This window comes from Ochotona princeps, chromosome 1 (genome assembly GCF_030435755.1).
Source record: "Ochotona princeps isolate mOchPri1 chromosome 1, mOchPri1.hap1, whole genome shotgun sequence".
NCBI lineage: Eukaryota > Metazoa > Chordata > Mammalia > Lagomorpha > Ochotonidae > Ochotona > Ochotona princeps.
Genome location: NC_080832.1, coordinates 55657276 through 55685275, shown reverse-complemented (window position 1 = coordinate 55685275; position 28000 = coordinate 55657276). Strand labels below are relative to the sequence as shown.

General features: G+C 44.9%; 1 protein-coding gene across 1 annotated transcript in view; it reads left to right on the top strand.

Moving 5' to 3' along the window:
- Positions 1-8929: 8929 nt before the first annotated feature.
- PRDM1 (PR/SET domain 1) overlaps positions 8930-28000 on the top strand; it is a 120026-nt gene continuing 100955 nt past the window's right edge. Inside the window, exon 1 of the mRNA XM_058660287.1 lies at positions 8930-8958. The gene's annotated coding sequence lies outside the window, so the exon portion shown is untranslated. The remainder of the gene's footprint in view (positions 8959-28000) is intronic.

The window sequence follows — 28000 nt, the reverse complement described above, 5'->3', positions numbered from 1 at the left end:
ATGAACTCGTCTTGTCATTCACTTTTTCCATGAACTTTTGAAGTACCTTCTACTTTCCTTCTTATAGAGGAACAGGGAAGTAAGGGGAAGAAAAGAACGGAAAGCAAAAAGAAATATATAGAAAAGGAGGGAGAAGAAAAAGGAAAGGATGAAGTTGTGATGCGAACAAAATGGCCAGAGAAAACTTTATCCAGAAAGTGAAATGAGCAAACAGCTGAAATTAACTCTGCTCCAGGAAGAGGCAACAGAGGCAACCCCCTAAGGGTTGAGGGGTAAGAGTGGGAGGGCAGATGGCAGGGAAAAGCAGGAGGGCCAGTATAGAGGGGAGTGGGCTTGGGCAAAGAGGAGAGCAGTAGAGCCAGAGATGGAGTGGTCCCTCGGAGGACTTAAAGTCTGAGTGAAGTGGGGATTCCGGGGTTGGGGAGTGAGGTATGCTGAGCTCCCAGAATCACTCCGACAGCCATGCAGAGAATGTACTGCAAGGGAACAAGGTGGGAGCATGCAGACTGGGTGGCAGACTTTGATGATAACCAGCATCCCGTGTTTAAGCACTGGATCAAGTCCCGGCTGCTCCACTTCCTGTCCTACTCTCTGCTGATGCACATAGGAAAGCAGCTCAAGGTGGTTCTAGTATTTAAACCCTTGCCACTCGTAGAGGAGACCAGCAGCGAGTTCCTGGCTTCTAGCTCCAGCCTGGCCCAGCCCCACTGTTGCCGCAGTTTGGGGACTGATTCAGTGGATCTCTCTTTCTCTCTCTCTCTCTCTCAAATTCTACCTTTGAGATACACAGGTAAATCTTTAAAAACTAATAAATAGAAACAGTCAGCTTCTGGACTTTAGGGAAGAAATAGGTGCAGCACTTGCCATAGGCTCCCTTTGGAGCGGCTGGGAATCCAGGCTGCCCTGTGGGTTTTGGCCTGAGCAAATCCTGGGTTGGCAGCTGGAGGAATGGCACTCTTATTCTGAAGTAGAACAGAGGGCAGGACGTGGGGTGAGGCAGGCTAGAGGCAAAATGTCCAGAAAGTTAAACAGAGAGCTTTGTAGATATCTAAGTAGACGTAAAATATCTGGGAGGCAACTGAGTAAACGCAACTGGAGGCTAGAATTTCAAGATGTTCAAGGTGAAAGGCAGCTGTGCTGGTGGCTACAAGAGAAGGGGAAGGTTGACCCAACCCCCACTTCATTCGGCCTGAGTGAGGGGGGATGGCACCCAGTGTGGGCACCAGGTTCTGTTGCATCCAGTTAGATGTCAGCACCCTGTCCTGGGTACAGCAAATCCTTTCCACCTGCAGAAGCTGGGAGGAAGCAAGGGTCTGATTTGGCAAGTTTGATATTTTTAGACAGCTACATGCTCCAGGATCATGCACCAGGCAAGTGTCAGTATCCCCAGCTGTGAAATCGGCACAATTCCCGTCCCTCTCATAATAGTAACCTTGGTTCTGGAAGGCAGTAGAGTCACCACAAAGTCAGCTCTTTATTCCTTCCTGAAGTTCAGGGCTCCCGAGTCCCACTTAACTCTCTACACGGTCTCCCATCTCCACACCTGCCAGATGTGCAACCCAGGTGTTTGGAAAGACTGAATGCAGCTGATGTGAGTCGTACAATCCCAGGTCAACGCATCACCATGGCAGGGAGGCAATGCTAGGGCATGCCCCTGGCTGAGCAGGGAGCCCAATCCACCTCTTCCTGGGTCCCAGCAGATCCCATATGAACACCTTCTCTTTACTGGCAGTACCGTACCAGACACTCCACTGCTGTGTGGCACACAGGGGAAGGTGCTGCTGCCTGGGTGCAAGTGAGCAAAAATGCCACCCCACGGCTTTGCCGGTTGCCAGACTAGCCCCAGACATGGTGCCTGCCCCGGTTGTAAAACCTCTACCCAGGGGGAACAGCTCCTTTTGTCATGTGTGCTAAAAAGGAGAAGGGAGGGGCCCAGCATGGTGCCCTAGTGACTGAGGCCCTCCTCTTGCATGTGCCAGGATCCCACATGGGCACCGGTTCATGTCCCAGCTGCTCCACTTCCAATCTAGCTCCCTGCTTGTGGCCTGCGAGGACAGTCGAGGATGGCCCAAAGCATAGGGACCCTGCACCCACGTGGGAGACCTGAAAGAGTCTCCTGCCTCTTGGCTTTGGATTGGCTCAGCTCTGGCCTTTGTGGCCACTTGGGGAGTAGACCAGCAGATGGAAGATCTTTCTCTCTGTCCCTCCTTCTGTCTGTTGATCTGACTTTCCAATAAAAGTAAATAAATTTTAAAAAGAAGAAAAGGGAGTGGATCCTTTCCCACTTCTATTCTTGTGACCTAGTTGCCAGCATGCAACAATGCATCCATGTTTGCCTGGACGTCCTGGGCAACAGTTACTCACCCTCAGGGCGTCATCTGTTTCGGCAATAATTGGGCCTAAGCTATGCATGGCAGCCCAGAAAACACACAACACTATGGGCTATGCGTTCAGCATTCCCAGAACACATACACACACCCTCCTCTATCACACATGCAGCCCCTGATCCCAACAGAAAAGAGAGCACACACGTGATCTCTGCAGAGAAGCACACAAGGGCAACATCAAGTTCAATTTCCCAGGGCTCCTTTGGGGGTGGTTACTCTTTCTTCCTGGGTCACCAGCAGATAAGGTTTTCTCAAGGGATGGAGTGAATTCAATGGATGTGGAAGGACACAGACCTCCTAAGCAAAGAAAGATTAAGAGTGAAACTGTCCCCTTGGTTGGCCCATCCACTCAAAATCACCATCAAAATGATGTAAATAGGGCAAAAGAAGATTTCCTTATCTGTGTAAGGAAGACAGTTCTATTACTTCGTTAGCTGATTTAGCAAGATGTTTGTATGTTACCAGCCAGAAGCTTGTAATGGCCCTACAGACACAGCACAGACACTGGTGTGTGTGTGTGTGTGTGTGTGTGTGTGTGTGTGTGTGTAGGGAGGGAGGTGTTTTAGAGCAGCCACAATACTCTCCAAGCATGGAACTGGCTGGCTGGTGGTGTTTTTCCACAACAATGCAGGATAACATATCTGCCTTATTTTATTCCACCAGATGGAGAAAATGGCTTAGTATTAGTGGGGGAACAATTTCCTGCCTTTTCTTAATATTAAAAAAGTACTTCATAATTTTTTCCAGCATACTTTTTTTTTCCTCTTCGGAGGCCCTCTTATAGGCCCTACAAGCACCTACTGACCAGAAATCAGAATTCTCACATCTTCCTATCTTTTTCTGTAACCAAAGCCTGCAGGGCTTGTTCCATTAGGGATCCCCATGTTTTACAAGCTATAGATGGTGACTGCAATCACTGAACTCCTTGATTGTTTTTTTTAAGAGAAATTTTTAAACTTAAAACACTTAGTATTTACGGGCCATTGATTTTTTTTTATGACCCATTTAACCATGTCTTTTCTTTGACGCTCATCCAGGGAGACTCGCATCATCCGTGGCTAGATCACAGAGACCCGAAGGAAAGCTCTTCATCATCTCTAATCTCCATCTCTCACCTCCCTCCAGAGCAGTTTACAATAAAGAGGACTCACTCCCACATCCTGATCCCTGCACTTCTTTGATCTTCCCCATCATTTTCTTATTAAAAACAACTGCTCTGTTGCCACCACCACCAGTTTCAAGTTGTCGAAGGAACTATTTTCATCCTTAAATTTTTAATTTTGAAAATCAACTCATAGATTAGAGTTATTATGGTGGTAAATACAATATCCCCACTTGAAAAACAAGGGAAATCTGTTGAGAACAACCTATTAATTTTCCACCAGCTAGAAAGCACTAAAATGCTACTTTCTGAAGGAGGCTCTCTGATTTTCCAAGCTGGCTTCTTCCTGGGGCAGTCACACCACTTTGCCTGGTTTCCTGGGCTATTTCTTCCATTGAACAGTAATTAAAACTACATTTCATTCCCATCAGCATAATACAAAAAGAGTGCATTCTGCCACAAGTTACCAAAGTCTAGCCAATGATGCAACACACCAGTAAATTCCAGCAGAAGAAAATAATTTGAATAAACCCTCAGATTTCACAGTTTTGGAATTTAATAACTTCTAAAAACAGGCATGTTGCATTAGCTCTTTATAAATGAGCGGGTCAAGTAACTTATCAAATAAAAATGTAAAAAGAGAGATGAAAATGTTTCTGAGATTTTATACATAAAGACTGTGATCTCATTTAGGAAGAGAAATTCACATTAGCAGAAGTTGAAGGGTAAAAAATGAACAGCAATATGCCGAGATTATCTTGATTTTTATATAATACCTAAAACTTTATAGAGGATTATAGGATATGGTTTCATAAACAGACAAATGGGGAAAATGGACAAACACATTTTTACGAAAAAAATATGGCTGGATCTCAATTTGGGGGCACAAAAATAAATGTATTTATTAATTCTATTTTTTCATGAGCTGTTTTTTTTTTTCAGGCATATAAAGAAATCCAGAGCAAGAAACAAAGTTAAGAGTTATGTTCCCTCCAGCTCTTTGCCTCAGTCTAGTGAAGACACCTCAGCAATGAAAAGAGATCAAGGGCAGCAAAGGGCCAACTGACTCTGAAACCCAGCTCAGTAGCACAGAGCCTCCAGGTAGGTCACTTCACCTCGCTGAACTTCATTTCCTATTCTGCAAAATGAGTATGATTAAGTTGCCTGGGTGGGTTGCTTCAAGATTACACAGCAGTGCGCCTTGTGATGCAACAGGTGAAAGCCCAGCTTGGGCCATCTGAATCCCACATCACGGTGATGGGGATCCAGTGCCCCCTCTGTTTCAGATCCAGCTCCCTACACTTGCAGCTGGGAGATGGCAGATGATGTCTCAAGTACTTGAGTTCCTGCTACCCACAGAGGACGCTCAGATGCAGTTCCAGGTTCCTGGCTTCAACCTGGCTCAACCCAGCCCAGCCACTGAGGGCTTTGGGAGAGGAAGCCAGTAAATGGAAGATCGATATCTCTCAATCTCTTGGACATTCAAATAAATAAATGTTTTCAAAAACATATTTAATAAGCAGGAGTAGGTCTTTTTCCCAGTGATTAAGACACCAATATCCCATATCAGAATGCCTGGGTTTGAGTCTTAGCTCTACCTGACAACTTCAGCTTTTACTTAATACAGATCCTAGAAGGCAGCCATGATGACTCAAGTAATTGGGTTCCAGCCTCCCACATATGGGACTTGGGTTGTGTTCCTGGCTTTCTCCCTGCCAGTTCTGATCACTAAGGAAATCTGGGGAATGAAGCAGCAGAGGAGAAAAAAAAAGAACACATATATACTACACTACACCTGACATGCACAAGAGCTCTACAAACAAACATTATCCTTCATTTATTCATTCGTCAAGCCTTTGAGGGTCTCCACTGGGTTCTGGAGAGCCAAATATGAACTTGGTCAGGAAAACCCTTCCTTGAGACCTAAGTCTCAACTATTATGGCAAATGATGGTAAGAGACCATCAAAAGGAATAGCTTGAAGCAGCAACCTAGCTAAGAGAACGGTGTGCCCAACAGAAAGCCCCATTGGAGGAGACATGAGGCCTAAACAGCAGGGCTTGTGGGGCGAGTACATCCACAAGCAGTTAACTCCACAGTGATACAAAGCAAACCCCTAACTTCTTCCAGCGGTAACAACTGCCTGCCCCACTGACACTTTACACCCTCTGCTTTCTGTCTGTCCTGTTTCCAACTATAGGTTGAGCAACTCTTGTCTGAAATGTCTCGAGTCTGGAAGCTTTTGAATTTCCAGTATTTTCAAACTTGGGGATATTTGCATACACATTGTCAAACACCAGGAGGATGAGACTCAAGTCTAAAAAAGAAATGCATTTATGTTCCATCCTTGACTTATTCACAGAGACAGTATTTTTATCACACCTACAATTTGAATGCAATCTTTTATGGAATGTTCCATCCATAGTGTCACACTGGCCCTTAACAAGTTTCAGGTTTTGGAGCCTTCTGGATTTCATATTTTCAGATTAGATATTCGCCTTGCAGCTCTTCTCTGCCCTGTCTCATGTCTTCTCTCCTTGATGTGCAAGCTCACACCTGCCTCAAGACTTTGTGCTGCCTGTTTACTCTGCCTAGTTGATCTTCCTGTTGGTCCACACGGGCTTGATGCCTCAGCTCCTTTCACGCCTCCTTTACTGAGTGACCTTTTCAGCCTATCTGGAATTACTCTCCCCGCTTTCTGTTGAATGTGCTTATGCTTCAGTCACACACACACACAGAGACACACACACAGCTCCACAAACTCACACATCTTAGTTTTGGCTCCTGAAGTATCCCCAGGTGCTTAGGACAACAGCAGGCACCTAACAGCATAGAAGAGAATGAAGGAACTGGGTCTGGAATGTGTGGACAGGGCAAGAAGTTGAGACAGAGGAGATGCTAGAGAGGTAGATGGACTTTGAATGGTGTGGGGAAGAGCTTAGATTCTTATCTGGGAAGTAATGGGAAGCCTTGAAAAGTGAGTGGCATGTTCAGATCTGCTTTTCTGATAAGTCACTCAAGGCAGGGACTAGGCGAGCATGATAATGACAGGCAAGGACAGCCTGGTCTGGGGCAGGAGGAATGAGAAAGAGGGGAAGCCATGTCGCCAGGGTGTATGAGGGAGGTTAAGGCAGGCAGCACCTGAGGACTGACTGCAAGTGGAGGGAGAGAGAAAAACGACCCTTAAGTTTGTAGCAGGGATGGCAGGCAGGATGAAGTGAGCAAGGTTCTAGAATGTGCAGATGGACAAGGGTAAGGAAGGGGATGCATTTAGCTCCCTATACTGTTGTTGTTCCTCTCTATCCAGGAGGGACTGACTCCAGGGTCTTGCCACCCACTCCCAAGTCAACAGAATCTATAGATTTGCCCAAGTGCTTGATACACACACAGCCTATGCTGATCCCACTGGATACTTTGCCTCTAGACCGCTTAGAATGTCTACTACAGTGCAAAAGCGATGTCAACAGTCGCAGTGCTGTACTGTTTAGGGAATAATGACGAGGAAAAATAGGATGTGCCTGCTCAGTAGACGGAACATTTTCTCTCAATATCTCTGATTGGCAGTTGGTTCATTTCAGGCATGCAGAAGGCTAACTGTCCAGCTAAGTGGTTCCAGTGCCATCTGTGAAACAGGGACTTCAGAGCTCAGGAGAGTTAGACCAGAGATATTCTTTCTGCCTACCAACTCTCCACTAATTTTAAAGTGAAAACAACTTTCATTTCAAACATTCAAGTTTGCTAACAAAAGCAGAGATCAAAATACAGTAATTAGTTTTTATTTGTTAAACTCTGGTTACTGGAGCATGAAGCCTTTGACTATAGCATAAGTTGAAAATAAGTTCTCTCCAAAAGTAATAAACTCTTTAAGTCTAAAAATACAACCGGCTGTTTAATATCCTATGTATCTGCTCTTTCTGCCTATAGTAAAAATAATGTGATGGGGAGTGATTAAATTAATTCTCATTCTAGACTTCACTTTTGGTACATTTTTCAGCTAACTGCCTAGCAAAAATAATAACGTCTTACTCTCAAGGAGTCACCATGTTTGGTTGCAAAATAACCAGTGGTATAAAGCCATACCCTCTCATTTTGTAAAAGTATATGGGAGAAGTTAAAGAAATTCAAAGGCAATATTATACATTCAGAACAAATTTGAGGAAATACTTTCAAAATGACATGTAATTAGTTAGTGGAAGTTACTATCGCAACATACAATTGAAGCAAATTGCTCCATGAGCTTTCCCTTCTCCCTAATCAAACCTCGATATAAAAATAAAGCGTGGAAGAGGGAACACTATAATGTTGTCGCTAAAACCACACAGAGGAAGTACACTGTGTAACTTCAATATTAATAACTGTTTACTCTGTGCCAGGCACCGCGCTAGGCAATTATGCGCACTTCACCTGGTTTCCACTTACTCCCCCCTCCCCCGGATGTGTACGAATGTTAAGAAAACAAAACAACAAACACACACACACAAAAAAAAACAGGGCTGAGCTGAACGGGAAGGAGGTCCCTGTACTAAGGAGTGGTGGAGATAGCTTTCTCGGAAAAGAACTCTTTCCACCCGCTCTGGGTACCGCACGCAGCAACCTCTGACCGGTGCCCAGGTCAGACACTGGACACTACGTGACAGGTCACACGCATGATCGAACAGGTGAACAAACCAAGCGCACGTTAGCCATTTGGGGTGTTTCCTCTCTGAGGGGAACAGGGTTGTGTGAGATCCCGGGAGATGGCTTCAGACCAACGCCCCGAAAGCGCTGTACGGCTGAGGCACAACCCCAGCGACTGCGAGCTGCGAGCGCCCCGGGGCTCGCCGCCGGAGCTGTGCGGTGCGCTTCCAACAACCGCCCCGGACCCCAGGTGAGGGGCCAACTTACTTTTTCCAGACGCGCACCTCCCTCCCCACTATCCCCCCACCCCACCAGAAACCGAGTCAGCGCTCGCAAGGTTGCAGACCTGCTTTGTGCTGCGATCCTGGAAGCCCCAGTAACTTCGCAGAACTAGGCGTGTAAAACCACAAGCTCCATTTTACCCTTCCAGTCCCAGCCAGTACGTCTCCCGCCGGCTCCTTCCCGGAGGGCGGAGTTGGGGGTCAGCTTCCCCTCCCCCTCCTCGGTTCCCGCGCGCCGCCCGCCCACAGCCACACGCACAACTCTTTATTTCCTCAGAATGCCTTCCCGGAGCATCGATTCCCCCTCAAAATCCCTTTGTTTAAAAAAAAAGAAAGAAGAAGAAAAAAAAAAAGAACGCGCGGGCTCGCCTCAGGTGTGACGGCCCTGAGCGCAGAAAGTGAAAGCAGACGCGCGGCCGCTAGCAGCCGCGCCCCGGAGCGCGCCAGGCCGGGGCGGGGCGCCAGGCGCCGCGCGTCACGTGACTCGCAGCCGCCCAATCCCAGGGCGGTCCCCGCGAGACGCGCGCCGGCCGGCTGGGAGACGCTCCCTCAGCCTCAGTCTCGAATAGCGGGTAAGCGGGCGTACCGTCGCCTCAGGTGCCGGGTGCCGAGTGCTCGACCCTGTGTCCCCCAACCTGCCCACTTTGAGAGTCGGTCGGCCCTCCTTCGGCGGCTCCTGGTCGTTGTGCACAACCACTTTCACCGGCCCACTTCTTTTGGCGGGGTAGGAGTGAGGTGTGGGTCCCCAGGAGGTCCCGGGAAGGACGTGGCCTCGGTCCTGTCTGGTTCTTCGCTGGGGTTACCGGTCTCGGCCGCCAGACAACAGCGCAAGGCACTGATTGGAAGGAGTCCGAAATTCCTGGGCCCAAGCCATGACCCAAAGAGGCCCGCTAACGTCCCTATTTCCCCAGAATCAAAGGTTGTTGGGCGTGCACCGGTGCTTCTGGGCAGTTAGGTGCAGGCGTGCGCGCTCCTTTCAAAGGGTTTTCACAGGACCCTGGAGGGCACCTGGACCTTTACGTTCCGTTCTCTATCCTAAGGAACTCAAGCTCCGATTTAAGGCAAGGTTTCTGCATTTTCAGAAACTGCTAGGAGGTGTCACTGTGGCACCTCAGTTTTGCCCCCACAACCCAAAAAAAGCTATTCCGAGACAAAAAGTGAGTTCTACTAAGCCTAAATAACAATAGCATTGGTTTAAGACACCACTGAGAAGGCACCCGGGCCCCAAGCCGGCCGCCAGTCCCATCTGGCCCCAGCCCTGGGACAGGGGCGCGTGGGTGGCCGGCCAGAGGACCTAGAGTGAGTTGCTTCTCAGTGAGTTGCTAGCCGTGGCTGGCTCTCCCAGTCCATCGAGGCGCGCGGGGAAGGGACTCTGGAAGGCCGAGGGTCGCTGGTGCCAAGGACGGAGCCCAGGCCGTGCAGGTGTGCCGCAGAGACAGCGCGGGGAGGGGGAATCGCAGGGGCTTGGAAAAGCCAAATTGGTTGCGTTTGCAAACAGATTTTCAAGGATCCTGAGGGCAAAAACCCTTTTGCTCAGGATTTTTAGTGAGAAGGACGCCCCAGGGTTAGGCATATGGTCAAGAGCGTGGATTTTGAGGTTGTGCTATCACCTAATCCGTAAAAATTGGGAATGTGTACAGCTCACTCTCCTGGGGCATGTAGTAGTATTTCATAAGATGGGGTAGACAGATGGGCGTTGGTCTGGGTCACTGCGTTGTGTGTGTGTTTAAAGAGCAGGATTTCATGTCCACCCTGTGAGGCGGGTGAGCAACGCCAACTCGGATCTACCCCTGTTTGGAAATGTAAACTTTCTGTGCTACGAATTCGTGAAATGGTCAAGGGGGCAAGGCTGTGGACTTTCGTGCAACCGGGGCAGGGGCAGTGAGTCCCCGTCCGTCGGTCACGTACAAGCTGCACCCAGTGTCCCAAAGCGCAGCGAAATATGACTAGGGAGACGGGGAGCAGGGGTGTGGGGCGTGGGGGGTGGGGAGCGGCTTTGGGGATGGGGCTCCCGGAGCAGGAGCGCAGGGCCAGCCTGGAGCTCAGGCACCCTCCTGGGGCGCCTGGGGAGGCAACGCCCAGGTAAGACACTGCCGCTGCAGGGGAGGGGAATCGGGTTCCAAGCCGGACTCCCGCTGGCCCCAGGGTCGTCCTGGAAGAGGCAGACGCCACCGGATGACAGCCTGAAAGTACGCTGCGAGCTCGGTTGGATTGCATCCGCCCAAATTGTATAATAATATAAGGCACGGACGCTTCCACTCAGAGATGAGTGAGGACGCATGGTGGGACCGAGGTGGTCTCTCTGTTAGGCATGCACCTTAACTCGTAAGCCCTAGCCCTATTTATTGTAAAGTCACTCACACCAAAAAGGGAAAGAGAATCGCGCGCTTATGTTTGCTTCCCCTTGGAAGAGATGGGAAGAGTCGAGGTGGGGTCCTGAGAGCAGACGAAACTGGGACTCTAAAGTTCCGCTGGGGGCTCGACAAGATCAGCTCACGGGGGAAGGGCTTGCCTCGGGCTCCCCAGTCCTGCCAAAGACTTCCTTCACGGAGCTGGAGTTAGGGCTGTGGGTGATTGGAGCTGTGGATTTCGCGCAAATTTCGCAGCAGCCCCTGTGCCGCAGTGCGTGCTCCTACCTGGCCAGGGTACAGTGCGTAGGTCCAAATACCTTCCACAGACCACACCCAGGCTTGGGCTTTCTGGCGAAGGGAGAGGGCGGTTGGTTGAGAACGTCACAGCATGTGGTTTTTTTTCTTTGCAGCATGCATAACGCCTAGATCGAAGGCTTCCCACTGGCCCTTGTGAATGCAGCCTCGGCCTTACCTTATCCCCTGTGCTTCAAGCCCTCAGGTGGTGGCTAGTGTATTGGAATGGATCGGGCAGAAGAGGGTCTGGGCAGGTGCCAGCCCCGGCGCCTATCGTGCCTCGGTCCAATTTCCTCTGAGCTCCAGGCATCCACCACCCGCTGCCTCGCTCTCTCTTGCCCAGGTTGGACGCAAAGATTCAGCCCTTTCGGGCATCCGAGGATTGTGTCCGTTTCTGATTCTTAAGTTGTAAACGGAACCTTCTAGGAACTTAAGGAAATGTTTTTTTCCTAAAAATATTGTTGATATTTATAGAACTGATTCTTAAATTTTCAAAACAGGAACAAACGGGGAAATAATTAATTTGGAGGTGTTTTGTGTAGCAGTGCTTCCTGAAACTAACAGCGCAGGTAAACAGGTGGCTGTCGTTTAGCTGCAACGAATACAACGGACCCAGTAAATGGGAAAAAGAATCAACTAGATGCTAGATGCACGGTGCCCACCGCGGAGCAGTTCTTCTCCCTCTGACCGCCTTCCTGCCAGGGAGAAGATTTGTGGAGGAGAGTGGTTTATTTTCACAGTATGACATCTCGCTTTGAATTAAATTTCTTTTTTCATCAGTCAACTAGACTTGGTCCTTTAATTAGGAGTCGCAATGAAGTCTCCAACACGTGTTGTCAGCCACAAACTCTGATCCAAAATAACAAGTGTAATTAATTTTTGGAGACATTTAGTTTATAGGGCTTAAAATTAAAATATTATGTTTTTAAACATTGTGGCACAAGCAACACCGGTAAACATTTGTCCCAGAAGCTTGGCATACCGTCATTTCCACCATCAATGCTAAATATATATAAATATATAAACATATATATATAAATATATATATCAATGGGCCAAGGCTCCCCTCCTGGCTCCCAGCACTTCTAATTTGATCTCTTTCTGGTCTTAGGAAATGCCACTGAAAACTTTTTTTTTTGGTCCTGATTTTTAAAAAGTCAGCAGGACAAGGTGAAATCCTGGTCACTCTCCTAACTTGCATTCCATCTGATCATCTAAATGTTTTTCAGAACCATGCTTAAGCACCTGTGCATCTCAGTACAGCTTTGAAATGGCATCATTTAATCTGAGTGACATCGAACTTCTAGGACCCTGAGTTACAACCACAGAAAATCATTCTCTAGTCATTATCAGGTCTGTCACAAACAAGAGTTTTGCCAGTACAGTAGAAGCTCATTAATAAGCATTTCTAAATTTGAGTAAACAGCACTAAGACAAAATATTGAGTGGCATGCCCATGCAATATGTAATATCCATTCACTTAGCAGTTCTTTATGTTACGTGTTAAAGAGTTGTCACTGTAAATTATCTGTTTACTACGACATAAGAAAGAGGCTGAATGTGGACATGTTTTCTGTAGCACTCAGCCCCTCCACCCAAAAACCACTGCCATTTGGTGTGTATTTTAATGTATGCCGTGTTTCAAATCTGGTTTCCAACAGACTTCAGCCTCTTCTGCAAGAATAACCAATCATCCTCCGGCAGATCTTTATGATTATTTATTTAATTGGTTTGTTTGAGAAGCAGAGAGACTGACAGAACTCCCATTCACTGGTCTGCTCCCCCAGAGCCTGACAGTGACTGAAGTTTGGCCAGGCTGAAGCTGGGAGCCAGGAACCCGCATCAATTATCTCCCTCATGGGTGGCAGGAACCCAACTGTGGGTGTCTTAGCAGCTTGCTAACTTACCCCTAGACCAAACACCCACCTCCAATATGGCTATTTCAACTTTATATATATATATATATATATCTTATATGTTTGTATATATAAAGTTAAAATAAAATAAAATGTATATATAAAATTTTATATATATATATATATATATATATATATATATATATATATATCTCCAGAAAAGAATATGACAAAGTGAGGACCCTGTGCTGTTTGCAGTCCACATCTCTTGGAGCCTGTTGGGCTGCTACAGCTTTGAGTTGTCTTGGTGATGCCATTTCCAGAGCCTACTTCTAGTAGAGGGGACTTGGGATCCTATGTTTCTGACACGAGTTCAATACTGGTGTCTGCCTAATAAACTGTCTCTTGGGTTGGAGTCACATCACCACAATTTTGGCTTGCCACATCTAAGTAAATAAAAAAAAACAAATGCTGGCCTCACATAAGCCGCTGCTGCTTTCTGCTTTTATGGCTGTGGGATTCTTTCACTTCACTGCCTTGTGCCATGTTTCCATGCTGCAGGAGTTGAGTAGTAAAACTTTCCTAGATAGGTGACCTGATTTAAACGGCACGTGGTTTTGTGCGCACACCACAGCATGGGAGTAAAAAGTGGGTGATGAGGAACTTTGGTACATGGAAAAAGGTCTCATCAATCAATGTGAACCCACTGGGATGGCTCAAGCTAACTTTCCTGAAAATTGTTTCAATGGCATTGTTTTTGCATTTGGTTCCAAATAGCTTTTACTAGCTGTCTAAATTGTTCTTGAACTTCTTCATTTGTCATGGAAAACATAAAAAATTTAGCTTCTACTCTCATTTTTATTTACACTAGGAGATTTGCTTAGTTGTTGGTAAAATTTTCGTCCTTTCTAAGCCAAGTCGTTTCTTTGTTCTGTAAAGTCAGTGATGTTTCTCAGGCCAGGCTTTGGTCTCCATAATGGGTTAGAGGTGATGAGACTGCACGTGTACTGTTTTCAGTTATCACTTCACTTAGCAACGTTTTGGAAAGGAAGGTTGGAAGGGTGCTTCTCTAAAGAGTGCTATTCCTAAGCAAGCTTTATAAATGGGATTTAGAAGTATTTCTTCACTTTTTGGGAACTATAGAATCAGAAGGTGTAGAAATTACTGGAAAGCAAAAGGTGAGATCTTAGGACATTACATTGGGCATTTGGGTTTCCAGAGAATATATTGAAAAAAAGATCAAATAGTATTTCAAATAGTATTTCAGTACTATTTGATTGTTCGGTAGTTAAATTTTACATGTTAGTTTCTTAGTTCATTAATTTGAAGATTTTTTTTCTTTCAATATTTTAGCTACATTTGTTCTTAGCCTTTAAAGTTCTAAAACTTGAATAAGCAGAGGAAGGTTTTTGTACACCAGGCAGAATGTCTTTCAACAGTTGCCTGAGTAAAATATGTGTGAGGTTTTCCCTAATGAAATTTTAAATATGGTTCTATGAATTCTAATGCAATCTGTGGGTAATATAAGAACAAAAGCGTGTGTGTTAAACATTACCAGTGCAGAAGAAAAATATTTTTGTTTCTTTTGACTGGGAAACTTAAAACTTCAGTAATGATGAGCATCATTGCTTGAAATAAAAGATCAATTTTTATAGTATTTATTCACATCTGACAGCTGAGAGTCAACATTTTGTAACTAATTCAGTTAGTAAAATGGCATTGTGTGCTTAAGCAGAATTAAAAAGTAAGCCAGTTATTAGAGTTCAGAAATGCTCTATTGGGAAGCTGTGTGTTTGCTTCCTTTCTATTTTGCATTAACATATGCAGGAACAGTACAACAAGTTTGTATGAATTTTAAATATTTTTATTACAAATTAAGTTTTCTTCTAATCGGTTTTCTAACAAGGTGCTTCTTATTAAGTTAACATTGCTGCCTCTCACAGATTTTCCTGCCTGAAATATCTATGTATCTTGTTTTGGGTATCAAATTGAAACTTGGCGGGTGAATAAACATTTTTTTGTTTTCTAAATTAAAAATGAATAGTAGAGCCATACTTGAAAAAAACTTTTAGAATACCTTGAATTTGAGAATATTTCCTATCCCTAGTTCTGACAAAAAAATTAAACAGAGAACAACATTTTGACTGATGCACTCCTTGGACCATAAATACACCCAGCAGACAAATGGATACTCTTGGTATATTTCCACATATTTGACAGTTAATTTTACTTCATTTACATGTTTCTGTATCACAGGGTTACCAGTCTCAAATACTATCGTCCTGAATTGGATTCAAAGAAACCAGTTCACCTTATTTAAAATAAAACAACACTTCTTCTCGGTTCTCCATCAGAATTTCATTTCATCATCTGCCATCTTGTGTTAGACCATGGTCAAAGGACTGTCATCAGAAGGACATTTGTCATCATCTAGGGTTCTTTTTTTTTTTTTCTTTAAGATTTTATTATTATTGGAAAGCCGGATATACAGAGAGGAGAGACAGAGAGGAAGATCTTCCATCCGATGTTTCACTCCCCAAGTGAGCCGCAACGGGCCAGTGCGCGCTGATCCGATGCTGGGAACCAGGAACCTCTTCCAGGTCTCCCATGCGGGTGCAGGGTCCCAAAGCTTTGGGCCGTCCTCGACTGCTTTCCCAGGCCACAGGCAGGGAGCTGGATGGGAAGTGGAGCTGCCGGGATTAGAACCGGCGCCCATATGGGATCCTGGGGCGTTCAAGGCGAGGACTTTAGCCGCTAGGCCACGCCGCCGGGCCCATCATCTAGGGTTGTTGATCTGGTAGCGTTTTCGCTGGAATTTTCAAGATAATAACATGAACTCTTTTCGATCAAATTTAGAAAAAGCATTGTGAGCAATTACAACAGAACTTGTATGCCAACATGACATGTAATTCTTCTCGTTAAACTGGAGCAAAACACCACTTCCAGAATTTTCTGGGCTACCAAAATCACTGGTGATTCGGTAGATCACTATAACTCAGAATAAGCAAGAATCAGTTCCTTCTATACAAAACCAACCCAATGGCCTTCCAAAAGCTTCCCATTCAAGGCACTCTGGTCTCTGTGCTCTGTTGGTCATCATCCTGTCCACCCTTGATGCCAGTGCCTGGACTTGATGTCATAGGGCAGTGTTTACTCGGCCCAGGGCATTTCTCCTATGAACTCTGGTTATTGCGTTGGCACCTCTGGGTTCTTTGCATTGTGCCTGGTCCTCTCAGACTTAGGTGTCATTGTGATGGGTCAGGTGTAACTAAGCATACCTTCCAGTTCCCAGCCTTCCATCATGTGTCACTGGTTCAGGGCCTTGAGTGCTGAGGAAAGTAGTCTGAGACCCAATGCTTAACCACCAAGCCTAGGTAACCTTTGGGATTACTAACTGCAGTGCCTTGGTTTCCCTTTGGACTGGTGAAGTTCAGTGATATTTGAAAGAATATCTAACTTAAATTTTAGAGTATCTTAATACCGTTGTGATGGTTGTAAAAACTTCATTTGGGCTGGTAGATAAGATGCTACTTAAGCCACTCACATTCCATATGGTAATGCACAGATAAGTTCAAGTCCTGATTCTGTTTCCTGAGTCCAGCTTGCTGGTAATGCATACGCTGAATGGCAGCAAGTGATGACTTTGCCTGCCACCTATGTGGAAGATCTGCATTGAATTCCTATCTCCCAGTTCTGGCCCCTATCTAACACTAATCCAGCCTCATCTATTGGGGGAATTTGAGCAGTAAACCAGCAGATGAAAACACCTCCTTTGTCTCTGCCTCTCAAAAGAAAATCCACTAAAAATATAGTTTATTGAAACCATACTTTGAAGTCCCTCATATATTTCAACTCTAGCAAAAGCTATACTGAACATACTAGCTTTTATGCAGCTATTTTAAGGTTCATTGAAACCACCTTTGCCTCAATTTTGTTAATTTTTTGTTAGAAATCTATTTATTTGTTTTCTGAAAGGTTAAGTGACAGAGGAAAAAAAAGCAAATACAGAGAAAACAGAGGAGATCTTCTAGCTTCTAGTTTACTCTTCAGATGCCTGAAACAGCCAGGCCTGCCTGAGCGAGACGAAGACCAGGAGCCAGAAACTCCAGCCAGGCCTCCCACATGAGTGGCAAGGGCCCAAGCTCTGGGTCATCTTCTGTTGCCTTCCCAGGCACGTTAGCAGACAGCTGGAACAGAAGTGGAGCACCTTCATGGAAGTGCTAGAACACGTCTAGTGAGAGTGCTGACTTCATACACAGCGGTTTGACCCTGTAAGGCAACCACACTGGACCCTGTCTCGGTTTTGAAAAATAAACACTTATTTTTATGTCTCCCAAATATTCTACCTCTGTTCTCTCATTCTTTCATCACCAAGGTTGCTTTTATACCTAGTTTTTGCAGTTTTACGGTTATATTTGCATGTGTTTGTAGTATGATTTGAGTTATTTTTAAAAATCTGACATGGTGTCAGCAGTATGGTGCAGTGATTTAATCTGTCAGTTGCAATTCTGAATCCTGTCTTATCGCTGATTCCATGCCAGTGACTGCTGCATTTGATACAGCTCCTTGCTGTTGTAACTGGGAGGCAGCAGAGGAAGGCCCAGGGGCTTGGTCCCCTTCTACTGGTGGGAGATTTGGATTGGGTTCCTGGCTCCTAGTTTCACCTAACCTGCACTTGCTGTTGGGAGCATTTGGAGAGTGAGCCAGTGATGGAAGGTCTCTCTCTTTATCTCTAATACTTTATCTTTCAAATAACAAAATAAATGAATCTTAGAAACAAAAAAAAATCAAAACCCTCAGGGACATGGGGGCAATATTGTGCCCAGTCAGTTGAGCTGCTGCTTCCAACACCTGCATCGCATATGTGGAATGTGTGGTTTGGGTCCCAGAAGCTCCACTTCTGATCTAGCTCCCTGCTAGTGCCTCTGAGAGGTGGCAGATGGGATTTCAAGTGCTTGGGCCTCTACTCTCTATGTGAGCGAGGAGGCAGGGTTCCAGCCAGATGTGCTGATACGGGATGTGGACATCCCTAAAAACAGCATCTTAACTACCTCATCAAACGCCCACCCTAATTTGTAACATAATGATATGTAATTTTCCTTTAGAGTTTCTTTTGGGCTCTTACGCTTTTCTTTTTGAGTTTATGCTATTGTTTTTTTTTTTTCTTTCTTTCCCTCATGCTGAAGTCACAGGTGCGCTTACTCCTGTAAAGGCTTCGTAACAATTTTCTCCATTTTCAGTTTGTGTAAAATGCAGTTTTACGTTTTGTGAGATAGGAATGTATTTTTCTCTCCCAAATGAAAATTTACTTATTCAAGCACCCTTATTTAAGTAGCCCACCACTTTCACAAATGCTTGGTGAAGTTCCTTTTCTTTTCATTGGAATGTTTGCTTATCCTCATCTCTCTACAGTGGAATAAACTGTGTTTTGACGCCAAGGTACAGTGAGTTTCCCAACTGTATTTTTCAAACTTGTTTTAGTTATTCATACTATTTTGATCTTCCATGAGTTTTATGGTCAGTATGTATTATTTTTCTGAAGTGACTAAGCATTATAAAATATTTTCTTGTATACTCATATCTGTAAATTACTCCACTGATTTTTCCAAGCTGGAAACATTTAATATTTTCTGTATTTTAATTGTTGGGTCTGCTTTGAAATGGCCTGGGAAATTGATCCTAACCTCAGCCAGCTTCAAATGTGCTATCAGTTGGGATGTTCTGAATTTTGATGCCTGAAAACAGTAAATTGTTGTGCACTTCCACCCTGCCCCAGCACACCCGAAGGAGAGAAAAATCAGTTTGATTTAGCTGCTGAGGAGTGTTGGGTTGCAAACTTGAGGTTTTTTGTTTTCTTGAGTAGCATTTGAATTAAGATGGCAAGGTAAAAGCAGGTAATGGGTTTTCTCCTTCAGTCCTTATGCAGAGAGAGAACAATGGGTGTTATTTGAGAACTGCCCTTCTAACCTTTGCTGCTCTTAAAATGCCTTCAGGTCATCGCCAGGTTTTTAGCAGTGTTTTAATTTTTTGATTTAATGTTTAACTTTGGAGAGAATTGCTTAGAAACATTTACCTTGTTGATGCTGTGGGTTAGAGGTGGTTAAAGAATGGTGACAACATGAGATTTCATAACTTATTTGGGGAAATGACTAAAACTAGGATTGTCATGGTTTAGTTGGAGAAAATTTTTAAATCATCTTTAAGGCATCTAATTTAGAAACAAACTTGAAAGTTAAAGCTAGGAAGATACTTGGAGCTCTGATTTATGAAATGTGTTCTGCTTTATACAAACCTAAAGACGACTTTGGATTATCTGCATCCAGTGGGATTGTGTCACAAATATTTAAAGTTTCTCCTCCGTTACTTTTGCCTACTAGAAGATTGATTCCATACTGTGACTTACTAAGGAAAGGCTCCGGGTGCTTCTGTGTGTACCTGGAGAGGGCACAGTCATAGACTTTTCTGTTTCTCAGCCTCGTCAGATCTAGGCTTTGCTTGGCCAGGTATCTCAGCTGAGTGTGGCCAAGAGAAAAGCACTGGAGTTGACTCTTCTTTGGTGGAACACTCAATAGGATTATATATTATGATGTTTGGGAGTCTTGGTTAAAGGCAGTGATGTTAGTTTTGGGCTCTTTGTTCTTTCTGTTATGTCAGTTCATACATTCCAAGTTAGCAAAGAGCAAGACATAAGTAATCAGAGAATAAATTCCTTTACAGACGCATGTGGGACCATGTGTGAATACTGGTGTTTACATATCATCAGCAACGTGATCATAGAATCTGTTGTCTGAAGCAGGGCGCTTCTGAGAGTGAAAGGGAGCATTGGGAAGTGTTTCACAGGACAGGAACACAAACCAGACTCCCCGGCAAGCTCGGGCTGCTGTGTCCTGCTTCTTACAGTCAGGAAGTGTTTAATAATTTAGTTAACTCTCTCAGGATGGAGAAGGAAAGGAAAGAGTTGATTAGAAGGAAGGGCAGGCTTCTGGGAAGGCACTGCACCTATTAATAAAGCCCCAACCCCCGGAGACTTCAGGTTTATTGGGTGCTAAGTGTGCCCTGCTGTAGTCTGCTTGTTTCATTTAATTCACAAGCCCTATCTCAGTCCTGCTTCTTAGGGCTTGAGTCTCTACCTTGCTTCCTCATTTTCTGTAGATAATTGGTAAAAATGATCTTTAGCTTGTGTATTTCGTTGGAAATTGTCTTTGGTTGCAGTCAGGTGATTTTTTTGAGCTCCGAACCATTCTCCAGGCAACATTGGTTAGCTGTTGTCTTTGATCACTGGGGAAGAAGATTTCCAAGTAGCATTTGTGCTTTTGATTCCTGCTCAGTCAAGTCTTACGTTTTGTAGGTGGTTTTACTTGAATGAAGCATAAACTTGCCCTTCCCATCAGGAGTTTGCTAGCCTTTAGCATACCTGACTTGCACAGCCACGTGGCTTTGTGTTCCAGGATGTCCCAGCACTGTTGCTTTACATGCGGGGCATGCTTCTCCAAAGAGAGTCACCAGTGAGAGGTGGCTGTGGAGAAAGGGGGGTTACCTTTTAAAAGATGTATTTATCTATTCATTTTCAAGACAGCCTGACAAAGACAGAAGGAAAGAGAGAAATTTCTATCTGCTGGTTCATTCCCCAGATGCCCATTTATAGCCAAGTCTGAGGCAGGTTGAAATCGGGAATCAGGAACTCTATCCTGGTCCCCCATTTGGATTGCAGGGTTCCAAGTACTTGAACTATCATGTGCTGCTTTCCCAGGAACTGAGTAGGAACTTAAGTTGCAGACAGAACAGTGGGGACTCTAACCAAGTGCTCCACCATAGGATGCTGACATCCCAAGTAGCTGCTTGACTTCTGTACCACAACACCGGCCTCTCTCACATTCACACCCCCCAGCCCTGCCAGCCTTTCTGAAGTCTGTAACTGAGAATACAAAATGTGGGAGTGTGTGTTTGCAGATGGTCAGAAGGACTACACCACCTGAAAGGGGGGCAGGGGTCTGGCGCTTGGGCGGCACATTTGTTACTCTTCATTTGTTGGACCCAAGGTTTTGCTCAGGGTCTGAGCCAGAACTGCTAGATGCATGTAGGAACTGTTACCTCTGGAGGGAGGAAGGAGTCAGGAATGTTCACGCCAACACAAATATTGAAGCAGATTGTGCATCTTTTAGCTCAGTGCCTAGGTTCAGAATCCTTTTGTTTGGGATTAATGAATGCAACTGTTGACTTATATTGTTTAAAAGACTGATGTTTGCGGCACCCAAGATAAGCATAACCTGAGTGACTTCTTGCACTTTGTAAATATTTGCAGGCTGAGAGAATATGCCTTGGCAAAAGAGCCCAGTGACTTTGTAGGGGCTGACTTTCTGCTTTTCCTGTGGTTTGGATGATAACGTTTCTGCAAAAAAGGGAAGGTTTTGCTTGTGCGGGTGTAATAGATTTTTCTAATTTTCTTTCTTTTCTGTTGAAGATTATGATTAATGATTAGGTTTTGCTTTTCAGTCATTGGAAATACAAAATCTAGGTGAAATTTTTTGAGAGGATGCTTACTATAGTAAAGCTATGCCTCATTATGTTGTTAATGGGGGTATTAAAGTATTTACAGATACTAAAACTATCGAAGTTACATCCCCTTCCATTTTATACATTTGGCTCTGTGATTAAAAATGTTCTTGGCATGCAAGTGCTTTTTCTTAGATTCTGTTTAGTTTAACATATATCCTCATAAGCTTATCAAAACATTACCTTTTTGAAAAAGGGAACAACAACCCCAAAAGAAGTATCTTTATAGACAATGAATTCTGTTAGATTTCCTTTTCCGGTTCCTGAGTTTTCTAATATTGTTAAGTTTACAATACAACTGCTACCTTTAATTCTTCAGTCCTTTTGTACAGTTAAGTACTAGCTGGAATCTTCTTAAGGCTAGAAGAATGACACATTCAAGAAGTCTTTGACAGTGTTTAAACACCTCTTATCAAAACTTAATTTCCATGAATGATTGATTTTGGCACTTGATGGAAGGCTGAAGAATGTTCAATTACCCCATTTTCATGTGCTAATGAAGCCGAAAGTGACTTAAGGGGATTTCTTTACTCTGGCCTCCTGTTTGGATATGCACAGGACTTCTTAGGTTTCTCTCCCAGGGTTTGTCTCTACTAAATGGTGTCTTATTGAGTAACTGTGGCTAATCTGTCTGCCTGGCCACAGGCCTTGGCCTTCCTCTGTAGGGTGGACTGTAACTAGTGAAACTGTCAAACCAGGTGTTTAATTTCAAGGGAACTTATTTTGTACCCATCCTTCAATAACTTTCTAAATCAGTGAGGCTTAGATTTCCTGTTAGCTCACAGGCACCCCTTGGATTTTAGGTTTTAAGTAAATACAATCCAGAAAGCATTTTAAATTGGGAGGAGGGCAACTTTCAGTTCAAAAGTTTTGAGTTCAAAAACTTGACTATTCGATTTTTCACACATACACAAATCTGAGAGTTTTCCTTAAAACATTCAGTCTAAGCTTTACTGGAAATATAAGGATAAGTGTAAAACTGTAACATTCCTAGCCCTGTTTTTTTGAAAGGTGTTGTATAAGGAAAAAGAAAAAAAATACTGTACCATAGGAAAATACATTAAGATTCCCTCCTGTCTCCCACCCCCATGAAATATCTGCTGTGCCTGGATTTAAATCTGGAAATGTTAAGTTTAACAGTGGAAACTGGAAGAGTTTAGAGTAGAATATCTTTCTGGGTTGGGATTCTGTTGGCATTTGTAATTCTGTGGAGTTCACAGGCAGATTATTTCTCTGCAATCTGAGAATTTTCTGAGGGTTGTGAAGTTAGGCACAGACTGGTTATGTGACCACAGACCAGCCACTTCTAGCCTCTTGAATTCCAAGCAGCAGTCCTCATCCACAATGCATATTACTTCCTCACAGCTTCCACACATCTGAGGAAGGTGTGTGTGTCTCCTCCAATCCTGGGAGGAGCTGTAAGCTGGGGAGAACAGAGCCTGGACTAGACTGAGGCGTGCATGCTGTGTGCCACATTGGCAGCCAGCAAGAGCAGTGGGGGTCCTCCTTGTTTCTCTCCTCCATAGATGATAGGAATCAATGGTTTCTCTAGACCACCAGGTGGTTGAGTAGTGGCTGTTAAGGCCTAACCTTGACTTTGGTATCAAAGGGAGCAAAATCTGTGCGGAGAATGAAGCAACTGTGCCTCCTCCGAGGACTCCTGCTCATTATTTTGAGAATTCACATGCTGTATGGGGTAAACCTGAACTCTTGAGATTCAAATTCTCTTAAACATCCTTTAACTCCAGATATCGTTTTCAAATCGTCCTTTGTAGCTAGACATCTCCTCTTTTCTCTTACCTTGCTATACAGTCTCTCTGTTGCATTTTGCTACCCAAAATATAAAAATGTAAAAACCAAGGGAAGAGGAACAGGGGTTGTGGTATAGCAGGTAAAGCTACCAACCACAGGTGCCAGCCAAGTCCCAGTTCTAGCTACTCCCAGCTCTCCCTCGAGGATGCTGGTCAGCTTCCTGCTCAAGCACTGTGCTGTAGTAGGAAGGGAGTGTTAGAAGAAGGCGAAAATCTTTCTCATGGCCTTCCTAATTAGACAACAGCATCTGGTTATTTCGCTGCTAAGTTTAAGAACACCAGTGGTTTCTTCCAACCTGATCAGCGATAGCCTATGCCACTGGCGGCTGATTTGGAAGACATCCCAGCAGACTGGAACACACTGTGCTCAAATTAATGCTGATTATTTGTAGTGACCTCAGTGCATTCTTAAAAAACATTACAATTTACTTTTAAAGTTCATTTATCCATTTTTTTTATTAAGAAGATAGATATCTTCTGTGAGAGTTTCCTCCCCACATTCCGAGACTCAAACCAGCCCTCCAGCAAAGCGGAAGCAGGCTTCCCAAGCAGCCTCTTCACTGGGAGACTGAACAGCCACCTCCACTGCACCATTTTTATTAAATCTCTTTATCCCCAGACCCTCTAATGGCTTTACATTCTGTGCAGACTGAATTTCAAGCAACTTAATCTCACATTCTTCTCAAAGCCTTTTAGGAAATGGCCCCCGCGGAATCCCACATGACTTACCCCTGCAGGAACACTGTGCATGTGCGGAGCTGGGCCTCCCAGGAATTGCACCCATGCAAACGCTTTCACAAACCGCACCGTCTGCTGCTCTGAATGTGTCCACTGTACTACAGGGAAGACTTAACAGTGCCTGGCACAGGGGCAAACAGACAGGTCAGACCAGCTGCTTTCTAGGATTCCCCTTCTTCCTCTGAGTGGCAGCAGGAGAGCAAGGCCCAGTCAGTCACAGCTAAGTGGAAGAGGGAGTTTTGGAAAGGATTATTTGCTCTTCCTTCTGGTCCAGAGGGCTGGATCACACCAGGCTACAGGAAAAAAAAAATTGTAAAAGGCTGAGCATTTACTTGGGTGTATAATTAGCGTTCTTTAGGCAAGTCATTCCCCCAGGGTTATGTTTTATTGTTCCTGAGAACTCACCTTATTTAAAAATTTCACACATATTCAGGGGAGGAAGAAAGGAGGAAAGATACAGCTGCATATGTATTTAGGCAGGGGAAGAAAGAAACTATGTCAAGGAAAGAATTAAAATGAGTTGATGAATTAAGGATACACCTACAGAAGAAAGCCCTGAAGCTAGACAGGGAGCTAGCCTGCAGGGAAGGCAGGTTGTTGGGCATCTGACTTGGATGTGAACTGATGCTTCTCCTCTCCTACAAGATTCAAGTGGCCACCGTGGGGAATCCCAGGCAGCCTAAGGGCAGCCTGGACTAGCCATGGGCCCCAAAGCTAACCCCAGTCCCTTTCTCTAGAGTGGGTGCGGGGAGGCTGGTGAAAGCCCTCAGCTGGCTAATTTAGTTGGTATAATTAAGTCTCACAGCTTGAGAAACACAAGAATCTGGGAGGACACGCCCCTGGAGGCATTTCCCATCCTCTGCTACTTTAAGGAGCAGAACCCTCTTTGTACCAAAAAGCTTCCCAAGAATCTTAACAATGGACGTGTGTGTTTACTGTTGACATATATACACATAATAACCTGATCTCATCAATAAAATGCACAATCTCACATTTAGATCTGCATGGAGATATTGTTTATTATGTGCTGAGTCAATCCAACTGTTAAAAATGTACTCCAACCAGGGCAAAGTATGGCTATAGATGTTACACAGCCTTTCATCAACTGGGACACCTAAATCTTTTTTTTAAAAAAATCTATTTGAAACACGTAGGAGAGGGGAGAGATCTATCTTTGGTTCACCCTCAAATGCCCACAAGAGATAGGCAGGTCTGGCTTGGGCCAAAGCCAGAACTCAACACTGAATTCAGATCCTCCACATAGGTGACAGGGACACAAATACTGAACCATTACCTGTCGCTTCCCTGGGTGTGCATTAGAGGAAGCTGGAATTGAGAGTGGGGGTTAGGAGTTGAACCCAGGAATTCATGGGATGGAAGTGACCCAGGCAGGGCCTATACTGCTTGTCTAAGCATCTGCCTCAAGCTTTTCTATTAAAGAATTAGTATTATTACAGGGAGTAATCAAGATATGCAGGAGGCTTAACATCACTTTTTGTGTATGAATATTCCAGAGATAAGGCTGTCTGAGGTGTTCTGCCTGATTTTGACCTGGCCTGTGAGAAGGGAAGTTGACACCACATTGGCATTTCTCCACGGAGCCACCTTAAATCTAGCAGGCACGCTGGTCTTTTGAGAGAGACACAGCACTTCTGCCTGTCTCTGTCCTGGGAGAGTACAGGGCTGTCTGGCCCTGCCTTCCTGGAGTGGAAGCTGGAGGCGCAGCCGGTGAGAGTGAGCTGTGGGAGTGTGGGCCGCACACTGAGTACACTGCACCCTTCCAGACCACGGCGCCCAGACGCCTGGGGCAGGAGCACCTGCTTCTCTCCCCCACTGTCTCACCCCACCCGCCAGGCTACCTGCCCTGCTGGAAGGAGAACAGGAGTGAGAGGCAGAAGCCTTAGTGTAAGTACTTGTACCCAGTGATATTTCTAATCCTCATCAACAGTGACATTGCAAAGGGATGGGAACTGGGCTGTGACCCAGGCACACTTCAGCATTCAGTGGAAGTGGAAATGGGATGTTCAATGGCTAGAGCTCCTATTCCTGATCAGCCAAGTCTCCACACACTCCACATCTCACAAATGCACAATATACCACATACCACACACATCACACTCATGCACACTCACAACTACACAAAACTCCACTTGCCACATGCATCCCACATACGTGCACACCTGCCACATACCACAAATACACAGCATACTACATACCACTCACTTCATATTCCATCCACCACAAACACAACACTCCACATACCACATACACCCCATACACATGCGCACCTGCCATGCACTCCAAATACCAAAAATGCACAGCACACCTACATCACACACACATTACTTAACATATACATTACACACATAGGCACACTCACCTCACACTCCACCACAAAAAACACAACACTCCACATACCACACACCCCGCACATGCAAGCCTGTCGTACATTCCACATACCACAAATACATAGCACACCTCATACCACACATTCATATCACCCATGCACTGTGCTTTTGACTAACATATATTCCCCTGCAAAGCACACACAGCCACTGATTTGCTGGCTCCTCAGTTCCCATGTCTCCTCCTCCTCCAGCCGCTGGGCAGCTGTGCTGGTATATAGGGCTTGCTAGAGCCACTTCTGAGACGTCAGGAATTCTGAAGAGCTGAAACATGAGAGATAGGCAATGGCAAAAGAGTACTTGGACCCCTGTGGGTTCAAACTTCAGTTTTTGTTTTAAGATGTATTTATTTTTATTGGAAAGTCAGAGAGACAGAGAGGAGGAGAGACAGAGAGAAAGATCATTTGTCCATTGGTTCACTAACCAAGTGGCCATGATGGCCAGAGCTGAGCCAATATAAAGCCAGGAGCTAGGAGCCTCTTCCAAATCTCCCACGTGGGTGCAGGGTCCCAAGGCTTTGGGCCATCCTCAACTGCTTTCCCAGGCTACAAGCAGGGAGCTGGAAGGGAAGTGGCGTGGCTGTGATTAGAACCAGTGCCCATATGGGATCCCTGTGTGTGCAAGGTGCAAGGTAAGGACTTTAACCACTAGGCTACTGCACCTAGCCCAGGTTAGTTTTATTTTTTAACTTTTGGAACTTGTGCTATGTGAGACACAGAGAGAGAGATACTCTATCCATCGTTTCACTCCTCAAATGGCCACAACTGGTATGGTTGGGCCAGCAATGCTAGCTGGGTCTTCTATGTGAGTATACTTGGGCTATCTTCTGCTGCTTTCCCAGGAACATTAGCAAGGAGCTGGATTGGAAATAGAGCAGCCAAGTTGCCAACCAGCACTCATAGGGGATGCCAGTGTCACAAGTGGTCCCTTAACCCTTTGTGCCACAGTGCCGCCCCCTTGTTCCCTGTGGTTGTTTGTTCGTTTGTTTTTGGTTGTCAAATGGGAATATTCAGTTGGCTATATAAGATCTGCCATGTCCTTTTTGTCTCCCCTTATAAACTAACCCTTGAACAATAAACTGTTGATAGCTTCAGTGTCTCTGTTATTTCTCCTAATCTTTCTAAATCAGAAATGTTATCTATGTACCTGCCCTAACTGAATTTATCTTCATGCGTGCATGTAATTGCTCTTTAATCATCCTTAATGTCCCTGCTTTCACTGAAGGGCCGCTGTTATCGATAACTGATATATTAATTTCCAATTTTCAATTAATTAACATGCTTGTTTTATTCATTTGAGAACAAGACTAATAAAACATTTCCCATGTGCTAGTTCACTCTACAAATGCCAGCAACAGCCAAAATGTATGCCAGGCTGAACCCATGAGCTGAGAACTCAGTCTCCCTGAGAGTGACAGGAACCCTGCTGCTGGAGCCATCGCCTGCTGCCTCCCAGGGTTTCTATTAGCAGGTGCTGAAACTGGTAGTGGAGCTGGAATTTGAACCCCCGCACTCCAGGACAGGAAGAGGTGTCCCGTATGGCTGCTGCTTTCTGTTTCCTTCCTTCCTTCCTTCCTTCCTTCCTTCCTTCCTTCCTTCCTTCCTTC